The following is a 13,243-nucleotide window of genomic DNA, read 5'->3' on the forward strand; positions in this document are numbered from 1 at the left end:
GTCTAAGAAGTGAGAGGGAAACTAGCCCACAGACCTCCCCAGTGATAGACACATCAACAAGCTCACACAGGCAGGAGCTAGAAAGGCAGCATAGTGTGGAAGTTTCATCTACTAGGCCACCAAGTAAGCAGACCTCTGACATCAAAAGAACATTCACAGAGATAAAAGCTAGAAATGATCCATTTAGGTTGCAAATTTATAACCAATATCTTAAGATGGCCTCCACAAAACAGTAAATATTAATGCCAGCATATGACATTAAAGAAGGGAAAATGATCATGAGTTATTTCAAGCCCAAGGTACAGCAACCACAATCGGAAGCTGATTATATCAACACAAATCTGGAAGTCTTGGCCAAGGACATTCATCCAATAGAATAGATTGAGATGCACAAACAGACTGGAGAGATAGTGTATTCCTCGCTAGCTGATAAAGCAATGTTGGTTCATAAATTGTAAAATTCCTTAAACAATACCTCAGCTTAGTTGGAATTAGAGAAAGCTTCTTCTCTAGTAAAGGACAATAGGATCAAATCCTTGGAGGACATCATCATTGAACTAGGACATGATCCCAAAGATGCCAAAGGCATAAAACCACTAATGAAGAAAAAGGAAGAGGACATTGCTGCCCTCAGGAAATAGCTCAAAATGTCTCCTTCTATGCATCCACAGACAGCAGATGTTGTACAACAGAAATCCGAAGAGGACATGATGGACCTGCTCATGAGGCTGAATGAGAGATTGAGTGAGACAGAGCATGCATTGTAGAAAGCACTACAAGAAAGCGGGGTGAGTCGCCTCCAAGCCACCTGAAGTAGCTCCAACAATCACAACTGCCCCTCCTATAGTTATAACAGCAATGCCTCCCACTATCCCAGCATCAACAATAGAAATCACCACAGGTACCTCAGCAACAACACCAAGCAGCAGCACAGCTATGACTACAGAGCAATTAATAAAAGCCATGGAGGAGTTGAAACTCCAAGTATTAGAGTTGAAACAAGTCAAAGAAAAATTGGCAAAGGTTGAACAAAGCTATGATAAATCCAAGATGAATGTGGCAGAGAAAACAAGGGAAGTCAAAGCATTGGAGAACAAGGTAAGAGCCTTAGAGAAGGATCTCTCTCTGGATAAGCCTCTGGCAGAAATAAAAGGAATTTTGTGGCCCAACATCACTCAATCCCTTAGTGATGTGTGGAGATCTATTCAAACCATTTATGAACAGATTGATTTGATAAGAGTGGCCCAAGTGTAAATTTAGAAAACAAGAGCCTTATTGGGACAGATGCCTGAGCAAGCTAATAGGCTACTACATTTTTTGAATACCAAGACCAGTGAAGAAATGGAAGCCCTAGATATTAGAGATAGAACAAGAATCATTCTGGACATCAAGAGAGTTTTAACCATGAGAACTCTAATGCAAAACTTGGATAGAAGATGCTAGGACATGCAGGTAGAGATTGATTCTTTCACAGAAAAATTTACAGTCCTGCATCAAAAGGGTTTACCAAGTCCTTTGGGAATTAATGATCGTCTAATGAAGCACAAGGACTATGTATGTAAATTTAATACATATGCTGCTAATCAAGCTAATGTATCTTCAAGCACTTCAGGAGAGAAGGCACTTCCATCTGGCCAGTCCCTTTCTGACAGCCTAGAAAATTTATTCTACATTGAGCATGAGGTGAAGCATCTGTTCACCATCCCACCTAATTTCTTCAGGTACACAGAGACTGATGAAACTTTGAGGAAGCTGCAGAGACATAAATTACCAGGACCAGAATGGTGGCAAAGCCTGTTAGAAATCCTGTAAATTTATCTTTGGTTGATGCAGAATTTTGGACCATCTACTATAATGCGTAGAACAGAAATGAGTCATAGTCAGGCAGGTCAAAACACATCACATCAGAGTTAAAGGAAGTCCGGCCAATGAAAAATAACCAACACGAAGGATCAGTAGAAGATAGCTGGGAACCGACTTGTAACACCTACCTCCAGTACATCTCATAAAGACGGATCAACCATCGCAGCATGAATTTATTGCATCTATTTATTGTCTCCCTGTTTTCGAGATTGTCTATCTCTATCTGTGTAAAAGAAGCATTAATTCTCAGCAGATATTATTTCTATCAGATATTTTGTATGCTTTCTTGACATTTTTGTATAAATACCCCCCCAAACAAAGTATTTGGGGTTAGTTGATTGGGATGCATTCTTAGACTTTGCTGTAATTTTGAAGTTTTTTGGAATAAAAGGCTGTTGGAACCATTTTTGTCTGGCTTACTGAATGAGGAATGGCTGCTAAGGGCCATGCTACAGAATTATTGAATCATTTTATGGATCAATAAGTCCCTTCTAACTTGTGGTTTACAGTTTCTGTGTTTACTATATCATCTATGTTTCATGATCTAAATAATAGAGAAAAAGAATAACTCAGAATTTGCTCAATTGCACTCTGTGTTCAGTCTTTGTTATTATCAATGTTTTCTTCAGAATTAGCATAAACAGTGAATTCTTAATTGCTCCTGTTTTCCCTGATTCTTTCATCTTTAATATTTGCTAAGGAATTCTTAACTGCTCCTTAACAGTAATCAGCTAGTTTCCCTCTGTCAGCATGATGAAGGATTCTTAATTTCCCTTCACCCATTGACTCCATTCCGCCTTACTCCAAGCTATGAATTGTTCCATGTTTGATTACCTTGCTCTCTGATACCATCCTTGGTGGAAAAACCAAATCCAGAAAGCTATCCTCCTTTGACTCCATCATGCCCAATGGACTGAGACTCTTCAGTTTTACCTCATTGTTCTATTGAAACTCCATTCCTCCAACTAAACTCTAAACAAAACCCCTGCAGTTCATAACTAGCCTAATTTACTTCAAAAATAGCTAAATCATAAAGAGAGAGCCCTCTCTGGATGCAGATTAGCTAGAATCTGTATTTGTATCTAAAATATTGGTCTGTGGTTAGCTCAGTCGTATTCCCTTTCCTACAACTTTAGGGAACAACCTGAGTGATAACATCATTGGAAACTCCACTGGGGATCGAATCCAGAATCTCTGGTTTCGTAGACTAGAATAATTGTTTGTTACCACTGTTTATTTAAAAAAAATAGAAAGCTACAGATGGAGCCTAAGTTAGCCAGGTAGCCTTTGAAACTGCTTTCTCTATGCAATTGCAAGAGTAAATAAAAGCTGCTTCAGTCTATCTCCAGTCTAGTTTATACTTTGAACAATTGTCTCAAATACTTGATCAGTTCCTTATTTCAGTAGATCTATAGGAAAATTCAAAACTCCCATATTTTAAAACTTCCTACAAGACACTGTTAAAGTTGTATTGTTAAGATATTTCAAGAAAAAGCAAAAACACATTCAGAAGCTAGCTCCAAAGAAGAAGATCCGTTACACTAGATCAAATCCAGATCCAAATCCCCCACCTATTTTTAAAAATCCTAATCTGATTCCTAAGAACCTTAGAAGCCAGCAGAACCTTATCCAATCTGAGCTTACTCCTGGAAAAGCACCAATCCTTTCTGCCATTACTATTGCATCTCCTAGTTCACCCTCAACACTTCAAACCATCTTTTCCACTCCCCCATCTGCAGCACATATTTCAACTGTTATCCCCATACTTCCAACTGTTACACTTATCTCTACAAATATGGCAAACCGATATGCTCCCCTGCAATTACCTGCAAATCCAGGGGCTATGCCTCAAGATTATCAAAGAAAAATCACTTATTTTGATGGTACTGGCACATACACGGCTCAAAAACACACCAAGAAAATGATGGATTATTTTGAAAACTATGAGATTGATGATGATAATGTAAGAATGAAAGTCTTTGTCCAAAGCTTAACTGGAGATGTTGGAACCTGGTTTAGAGCACTCCCTGCAACACTATCAATGATCCACAGGCTCTTTATCAGACCTTCTTAAACAGATGGGAAAATAAAAAAGATCCTCTCCACATTTTATCATAATATGAAAACTTGAAACGAGGCCCACAAGAAACTGCTTAAGATTACTGCACCAGATTTAAAAATGTATACAATGCTATTCCGTAGAATCTCGGGCTTTCTCCAGACCTAGCCTTGATTAAATTCCCTGATGCATTTGACTCTAATACGGCATACCAGCTTAGGGAAAGAGCTCCTTGAAGCTTAGAAGACATGCAGAGTATAGCTGTCAGTGTTGAGGCCAACCTAATTTCTAAACAAGCTCAGGCTAGAGCTGAAAGGAGGATACCTATCAAAGAAGAACCTTCTGACTTTGAAGAAAAATTAGATGCTATCATTAAATGAATGGATAGACTTGGCGATAGAGTAGAAACAATTGAGAGGAAGTCCCCTTGGGATGGTCAACCGAGAAACACTAGAAAAAACCCAAATTTCAGATAAAATCAAAATCCCAATACTGGGAAGGCTGGCCCTGACCAAAGCATTAGACCTCCATTCCAAGAAAACTATGCTGAAGCTTCAACTTCTAGTGAACCAATAGAAGACACTCAAATTAACTTAATGGGGCTCAATAGTGAACAACAGATTTTCTTGACCCAAGAAGACCAAGAAGCTCATACTCTTAATCAATTCCAAATCCAATCAGGTGAATCATTTGATTTTAGGGAGGGATATGACACTGCCATCTATGAAGTCCACAAGCAATACAATCTGAGAAGCAGAAGGATAGATGTCCCTGAAAACAATAAACAGAAAGAAACCAAGCAACCTACCAAAGCTAAAATCAAGAACCCTCCTATACAAACTCCTCCTGAAGCAATTCCTAACCCAGACAATCCAACAGTTGAAGATGTTTCAGATAATCAACAACCTAATAAACAGTCTTCAACTTCCATTCCTTCCAAAGAAATTGTGGGAGAACCTCCAGAAATTGACATACAAGCAACTTCAGCCCATAACACTACTCCTGATAAAGGAAAAAGCATTGAAAAAACAATAGAAAAAGAAAATCTCACTGCCCAAAATGAAAAAATTCAAACAGAAAAACCTTTCAACCTTGAGACTGAAATAGGCAAATTAAAGATAGCAATTCCATTGTCAGAATTGGCTAAGCATGATGTCTATAGAGAACAAATCAGCAGATCACTTCAAATTTCAGAAAACAGAGATGCAGTAAATGTCCTTGATGACCAACCAGAATTAATTTTTGGCCCTGAAGTAAACGGAAAATCAACAAATGAAGGGGTCCCTCCTTTCTACGTAAGTCTGAATATTCATGACAAGATACTCCATAATGCAATGTTTGATTCTGGAGCTTCCCATAATTTAATGCCCAAATTTGTAATGGAGAAGTTGGACCTAGATATTACCAGGCCATACAAAGACTTTTTCTCTTTTGATTCAAGCCAGGTCAGATGTCTAGGATTGATCAAAGATTTATGTGTATCATTAGTTCAATACCCTGCCAAGACAATTTTAATGGATGTAGTGGTAGCTGATATTCCACCAAAATATGGCATGTTGCTGTCTAGATCTTGGGGTGCAAAGCTCCAGGGATCTTTACAGTTGGACATGTCCTATGCTACCATTTCAGTATTTGGCCAGCCAAAGAGATTGTATCGAGAAACTCTGATGAAATATGTGGTGAGCAGCCAGGAGAAGCCCTAGAATTTTCCCATCTATTCCATGCATTCTGACATGGACTCCTTCATCCTATACAATGCTGAAATTCACCCTTCAACTAATGACAAGGTTTTAGCACTTGAACAAGAAGAGATCATAAATGAAAAACCTATTGCTCAAACCCAAGAAATTTCTGAAATAATTGTTATAACAGACACACAAGGGAAACCACATGAAATTGAAAATCCAAATCTCCCTAGTAAGAAAATTTCTAAGACTCCTGATACTAGTTATAATCAAGAAATCCTATGGTATTTAGAATTTGATGGATCAGTCAATAAGCTAGGAGCAGGGGTAGGGATTTGGATACATAATATGGAAAATGATCATGCTGAAGGACATGCATACAGGTTGAATTTTAGATGTACTAATAACATGGCTGAATATGAAGCCCTCTTGCTAGGACTTAAATTGATCAAAAGTCTAGGGGCAGTTAGGGTATCAATTTTGGGAGACTCTGATTTAGTTATTCAACAAATGAAAGGAAACTTCCTCACAAATGATCTTAGATTAAGATCTTATAGAGGGGCAGCAATTGAAATACTCAATACTTTTCTAGAAACACAGCTTGCCAAAATTCCAAGGAAACACAATTTGCATGCTCACAGTTTGGCAACATTTGCCAGCACTTGTAAACTGCCATTTGAGCCTAATCATCATTTTACAGCTGAGATTAAACACAGACCAACTGTACCTGACAATGTAAAAAACTGGCAAGTGTTTGACAATGACACTCAGATTAATAATTTCCTGACCTTAAAAGAAGAATTTTCCATCACTAATATAGACACAGGCACTGTTTGTGAAGTTGAGAAAATAGACAAAGTCGAAACACACATTTCAGCTGAAATAGCAACTTAAATACTACATCCAACAAAATTTACCAGAAAAGAGTTGCAAGAGCTTAAAGAAATAGACGTTGATGAAATTATTGGAGGAGGATCTGAAGTTATTGATTTAAAGGACAACTATTTACCCACAGGATTAACTCCTCTGGAAGACATTTTTTATTCTAATGATATTTCAAGGAAGCCCAAAATGCAGCCTCTAAATGCAGAGATTGAGGACTGTAACATAGGAACTGAACAAAATCCTAAAATGATAAAATTGTCCAAAACTTTGCCTCCTAACCAAAAGCTTAAATATGTTGAATTGTTCAAAGAATTCCAGGACGTTTTTGCATGGAGCTATGAAGATCTCAAATCCTATGACACTTCTGTGATTCAGCATACAATACCCCTCAAAGAAAATCAGAAACCTTTCAAGCAAAAACTCAGAAGGGTCAACCCTGTACTCCTCCCTCTAATTGAAAAAGAAGTCAAAAGAATGTATGAAGCTGGGATAATTGCACCTATTAGATTTTCAGAATGGGTCTCTAATTTAGTGCCCACTAGGAAGAAAATAAGAGAAATTAGACTGTGTGTTGATTTGAGGAATCTAAATAAAGTCTCTTTAAAAGACCACTACCCCTTACCTAAGATGGACCACATTTTACAAAGGGTAGTAGGTGCCTCTAGAATTTCACTTTTGGATGGGTTTTCAGGCTTCAACCAAATTCGAGTTCACCCTGATGATCAGGAAAAAACAGCTTTTACAACTCCATGGGGAACTTTCAAATATGTGAAAGTGCCATTTGGACTCAAGAATGTAGGGGCAACCTTCCAACGTGCAATGGACATAGCTTTTGCTAAAGAAATTCATGATTTTCTGGTCATATACCTAGATGATCTCACTGTGTTTTCCAAATCAGATCAGCAACACATGGATCATCTGAGACAAGTTTTTTTAACATGCAGAAAGTATGGTATATCACTAAATCCAAAGAAGTCATTATTCAGCCTAGAGGAGGGCAAACTATTAGGTCAAATAATCTCAAAAGATGGCATCAAAATTGACCCGGACCAAATAGGAGCCATTTTACAAATACCACATCCTAGAAATGTCAAAGAACTCCAAGCTTTCTTAGGGAAGATTAAATTTTTAAGAAGATTCATACCCAACTTGGCTGAATTAATTAGATTGTTGAATAATATGCTGAAAAAGGATTCCAAGGTAAAATGGACATTAGAAGCCAAACAAGCATTTGAAGAAATCAAGATAGCTTTAACTAAAACACCAATCCTCACAAGCCCAAAATTTGACAGAGACTTCATAATATTTTCATTTGCATCAGAACACAGTATTGCTGCTGTTTTGCTACAGAAAGATGATCAAGGATGTGAAAAACCCATAGCCTTCTTTAGTAAAGCACTGAGGGATGCACCTCTAAAATACTCAATCATGGAAAAATAAGCTTATGCACTTGTGAAAGCCATCAAAGATTTCAGAGTCTACATATTATACTCTCATATAATAGCTTATGTGCCAAGCACTGTTGTCAAAGATATCCTAACCTAAGAGGGGATTGAAGGCAAGAGAGGTAAATGGATTGCTACTATATTAGAGTATGATATCGAAATAAAACCTATAAATATTATAAAAGGCCAGGGATTAGCTAAACTCATGACTGAAACTAATTGCCAAGCCCTAGATATTAATGAACTGGATAATGAGCAGGAGATGGCGACTCCACAAATCAGCCAGGCCTTCCTAGAATCACCTTGGTATGCTGATATATGTTATGTATTATTAAACCTGCAGGCTCCTCCAGGGTTATCCAAAACAAAGAAAAGGTTTATAAAAATGAAAGCTTTAAAGTTTTGTATTTTAGATGGTGCTCTCTTTTGGAAAAATCATGAAGGTGTTCTATTAAATTGTCTAATAAAAGATGAAGCTGACAAGGTACTCAAAGAATTTCATGCAGGGGACTGTGGTGGACATTTGTACTGGAAATCAACGGCTGATAAAATCCTAAGAGCTGGATTTTACTGGCCCACCTTGTTTGCTGATGTCAAAAAGTTTGTTACTACTTGCCATAAATGTCAAATCTTTGAAGGCAAGAGGAAACTTCTGCCTCTACCCCTTAAACCAATTTCCACCGAAAGACCATTTCAACAATGGGGTTTAGATTTCATTGGGGAAATTCACCCTCCCTCTTCTGGCCAGCATAAATGGATTTTGACTGCCACAGATTATTTCACCAAGTGGATAGAGGCCATCCCTTGTAGACAAGCCAATGATTCAATGATCATGCAATTCTTAGAAACCAACATCCTGTCTAGATTTGGCTGTCCTGAAAAAATTATAACTGATAATGTTGTTGCTTTCAAATCCAAGAGAATGATCAGTTTCTGTCACAAATACCATATCACTCTAGGTCACTCCACAGCCTATTACCCTCAAGGTAATGGTCTAGCTGAGTCATCCAATAAAATCCTGATCAATATCATTCAGAAAGTATTGGAAGAAAACAAGAAAAATTGGCATTAAAAGCTTATAAATGCAGTATGGGCAGACAGGTTAACTACCAAGGGATCCATCAGAACTAGTCCATATGAGCTTGTCTATGGTATGGAGGCTGTATTTCCCTCCTCCTTGGGAATACCTGTAATGAAATTATTGCAAGAAGTCCAAGTACAGCCCAATGACATTCAAAGAAGGATAAATCAGACTATACATTTGCAGCAAACCAGAAAAGAGGTATATCAAAGATCTCAAGTGCTACCAGAAAAACTCAAGAAGATATTTGATAAGAGGACTAACGCAGAGGATTTTTTCATAGGAGACAAAGTTATGAAATGGGACTCTAGAAGAGAAGATAAAGGAAAACATGGGAAGTTTGACTTCCTATGGAAGGGACCTTTGATTATTCAGGCCTCACAGGGAAACAATACCTACTTTTTGAAAAGCCTGGATGGTATAGTAGCAGAGGATGGACCAGTTAATGGTCGGATGCTGAAACATTATTTTGATCCAGTTTGTTGATGTATCAGGACTCTAACTTGTATATAAGGATGTTTAGTTGCTGCAGTTTATTACAACAATAAGAATGGGAAGGAATATGTAGGAAATTCTGAGGAGCAGTCAAGGAACTTTACCACCTTTTTGTGTTACCTTTTTTTAGTTTACCAGAAATTGTAGAAGACTTGGGAGCTGAAAATATGAGAACAAACATTCAAACAAACTATCCAAAATAGAGGTGTAATTGTTTGGATCAGCTCATGAGAGATGTGTATATTTCACATGGTCCTCTGTACAGATTGTTTACTTATAGCAAAGGAAAATTTTAGAGTGCAGCAAGAATTGTTTAGAAGGCCATCTAACCTACTGTTCTTGACTTTTCACCAAGAAAAGCCATCCCCAAGTGGAGCCAGTGTTATGCTCCTATACCAATAGGTGTCATATTTCATGATTGACTGGTTAAAATCCCTAATATTTTCATCCTTTCCCTGCTGCAAAAGTTTTCCATATTTTGAAAAGATAAAAAAATTAAAAAAGGTAAAGAGGGTATGCCCTAAAACAAAGATCAAAGTGTAAAAAGAATGAAATGGTCAAGAGAAAAATGAAAGAAATGAACCTCAAAAACATACTTTTGGTCATCATCAAATGGAACTTTTATATACTTAATGCAACATTATCCATTATACACCGCTACAGTGGTTTTTCTTAATTAAACAGTGCTTGGTCAGACTCAGTTCCATGCAGTGCAAAATTGTCCATGTAAATTTCAAGGTGATCCTCAATAAGATAAAAAAATATGCTTAATAGTGCTTATTGAAAGGTGGAAGGTGCGTTATAAAGGTCAAAACAAAGAACATGATATGAGAAGGTACGCCATGGGCAGGTGAAATTCCTCTTGTCCTGGTCTTCTATAAAGATCTGAATATAATTATATCTGCTAAAACCATCAAGGAAAGAGAAAAATGTTTTCCTCGATAGTATATCTAGGACTTTATCGATAACTAGAAAATTAAAATGACATTTCTCTATTGATTTATTCAACTCACGACAATCCACATAGATTCGCATACTACCATTCCTCTTTGGGATGATCATGTTATGCTCCTATATCAATAGGTGTCATATTTCATGATTGACTTGTTAAAATCCCTAATATGTTCATCCTTTCCCTGCTGCAAAGGTTTTCCATATTTTGAAAAGATCAAAAAATTAAAAAAGGTAAAGAGGGTATGCCCTAAAACAAAGATCAAAGGGTAAAAATAATGAAATGGTCAAGAGGAAAATGAAAGAAATGAACCGCAAAGAAAAGCACCATGAAAGTGTGCTAGTCCAAAATGCCACTACTATTCTATTTTTGCAAAGAATCTCATTGTGTGCAGTTGGTTGACTCTTGCCACAATTGATGAATGGCCAAACAGCTTAATCTTGGCCAGTTCATGTTTGAATTTCCTGTTTTAGAGATAAAGAATAAAATCTGTCCAAATTGTTCAATCTTGGTAGATAAGTAGATAGGTAGAGAAGCAAAGTAACTCAACAATTAAATATGAGCCCTTGGAAGAAATAAGGGTAGACTTAGATAGGATTCCCATGAAAAGAAAAGAAAATTTGTAAGGGTTTGCTAGTCCAAGTGCACCCATGGAAGAAAAAAATGTTAGGTATAATAGGCTGGGTAGGGAGTTTTGGTGTTGCAGAAGCAGGATTATGATTAATTTTGTCTCTCAAAGATATTCATCTTATTGATATCATAAGTACCATGGCAACTGTTTGGTTACAGATCAAGTGAGCCATGACTAACTTCCCTTCACACTTCTTCCTAAAACATTTACTAATTTCCCCCAGGGTGTTGAAATCTGCTTAATATCCCTCTTAAATCACTTCATCTCATTGCATAAAAGACCTAAAACCACATTTTTACTTAGGCACTAAAACACATTTCTTGCGTAGAAATCCCTATTTTGCTGTTAAGCCTAAGTTGTTAACATTATAACTTAGAGCTTATTTTTATATCAATTTTCATACTAACTTTAACTTTATTATATAATTCCCATATAATTTGTTCCCCCCTACCCGTATTATGTAAATATATGAAAAATCCCCAAAAAAATTAATATCCCACCCCTGGTTAATCTATAACCATAGCACTATATAAATGAGGGTTTAATGGTTCATCTGGAATTTATTAAAAACCTCCGCTGTGCAAAACGTGGTTAATTAACCATCTGGGTTAATTAACAAACACCCCAACAAACAATAATAATCGCCTCGAGAAGTGTTAAACCATTGTTTATATTACGTGGGCCCCGTGCCGTAACCCTCTGCCAGCTCCATTAACCGTCGACCGTCATATCTGGGCCCACTCATCGAACATCCCACGATCATATCGCCAGTCCCTTCACCGCCGATGTTTACCGCCTGGGGAGCCGGCGGTATTACCGTCGTACCAAGGACACGCGGCGCCCTCCCGCCATGCTCACGACCCCTCCACCCAAAACCGCCTTAGCTCATAAGCGGTGCAGGCCGATACCGCTTACCTCCCTCTCGCTAACCCTGCTCGCTGACATCATCGCCACATCACCTCCACATCAGCATCCCGTACCCCCGCGTCATGACAAAACGTCACATCCCGATGACATCATCCGACCGAAAACCCCCAAAAAGCCCCGCAAAGCCAATTTTGGTTAAAAACTCGTGAAATTGTCATTTTCGCCCATTCTCATTTGTTTTTTCCACGAAACTGTTGCACGCAAACTACGTCCAAGCAGCTGCGGAAGCGTCCAGTCCACCACTTGACCAAGCAAAGTCCAGCATCCTGCTCCGCAACTCGTCGGTCAACCAGCAAATTACATTGGTTCACCTCGAAAATACAGGTATTTACCCCGTCCCACCTCCCGAACCTATATTTTTAGTTTTCCTCTTTAAATTATACCTATAAGAGCCAAATTCAAGCTAAAGCAGTCCATAATTGCCATACCAAGACATCAAAAACTGCTCTTTTGCCCGTTTTTCCCACAGAAACTTGACCTCAGTTAAAAACACAGAGAACTAAACATGGAAGCCCCTATGGCCCTCAATGTCGCACCCCTCAATGCACCTCACAAAGACCAGGACTGGTTGCCCTTGGCTGACAGAGATTTTCAAATTAAAGAGTTATCTGGTGATATGAACCATCTCCAGGCATTTTGCAGAATTAGAAATAGTCATCTGAGTAACTCTGATATCCTTGGAATATGGGAATCTAATCTCCCCAGATATTACCTTCCCTCAGTTAATGTGTTCCCAGATCTTATTCACCATTGCTGTGCAAACTATGACCCTGTCAGTAAAGCAGTTATGACTCCATCAAAAATTGTTCTTTTCTACATAACTGCTGAATCTATCAATGAGATGGTGCACTTGCATCCAGCTCAGCCCCTTGCTCCTCTTTCCATGGGATTTTTTCTTGAGAAAATATTTCAACTATCTAGTGCATAAATAACTCGGATTGCTAAGTTATTTATGAAGCCAGATTGCCAGCTTCAAGGCCCACCTCCCTATGTACATGCCTGGTTTACTGAAACTAGCAGGCTTATTCTTGACATGATATCCTATATCTTGGGATTCAAAACCAGTGAATATGTTGATGAGACCATCTTTGTTATGTTGTCAATGTTTACTCCATGACAGCCCCCTACTGTCAAATATGATTATGCCTCTTTCATTGCCAATAAAATCAATGAGCAATTCATAAATCTGGAAAGAGAAGGAGTCTTCAAGTACACTTCAT

The sequence above is a fragment of the Pinus tabuliformis genome, chromosome 7 (assembly GCF_031772625.1).
Source record: "Pinus tabuliformis cultivar Carrire ecotype Pingquan chromosome 7, CPIR1, whole genome shotgun sequence".
NCBI lineage: Eukaryota > Viridiplantae > Streptophyta > Pinopsida > Pinales > Pinaceae > Pinus > Pinus tabuliformis.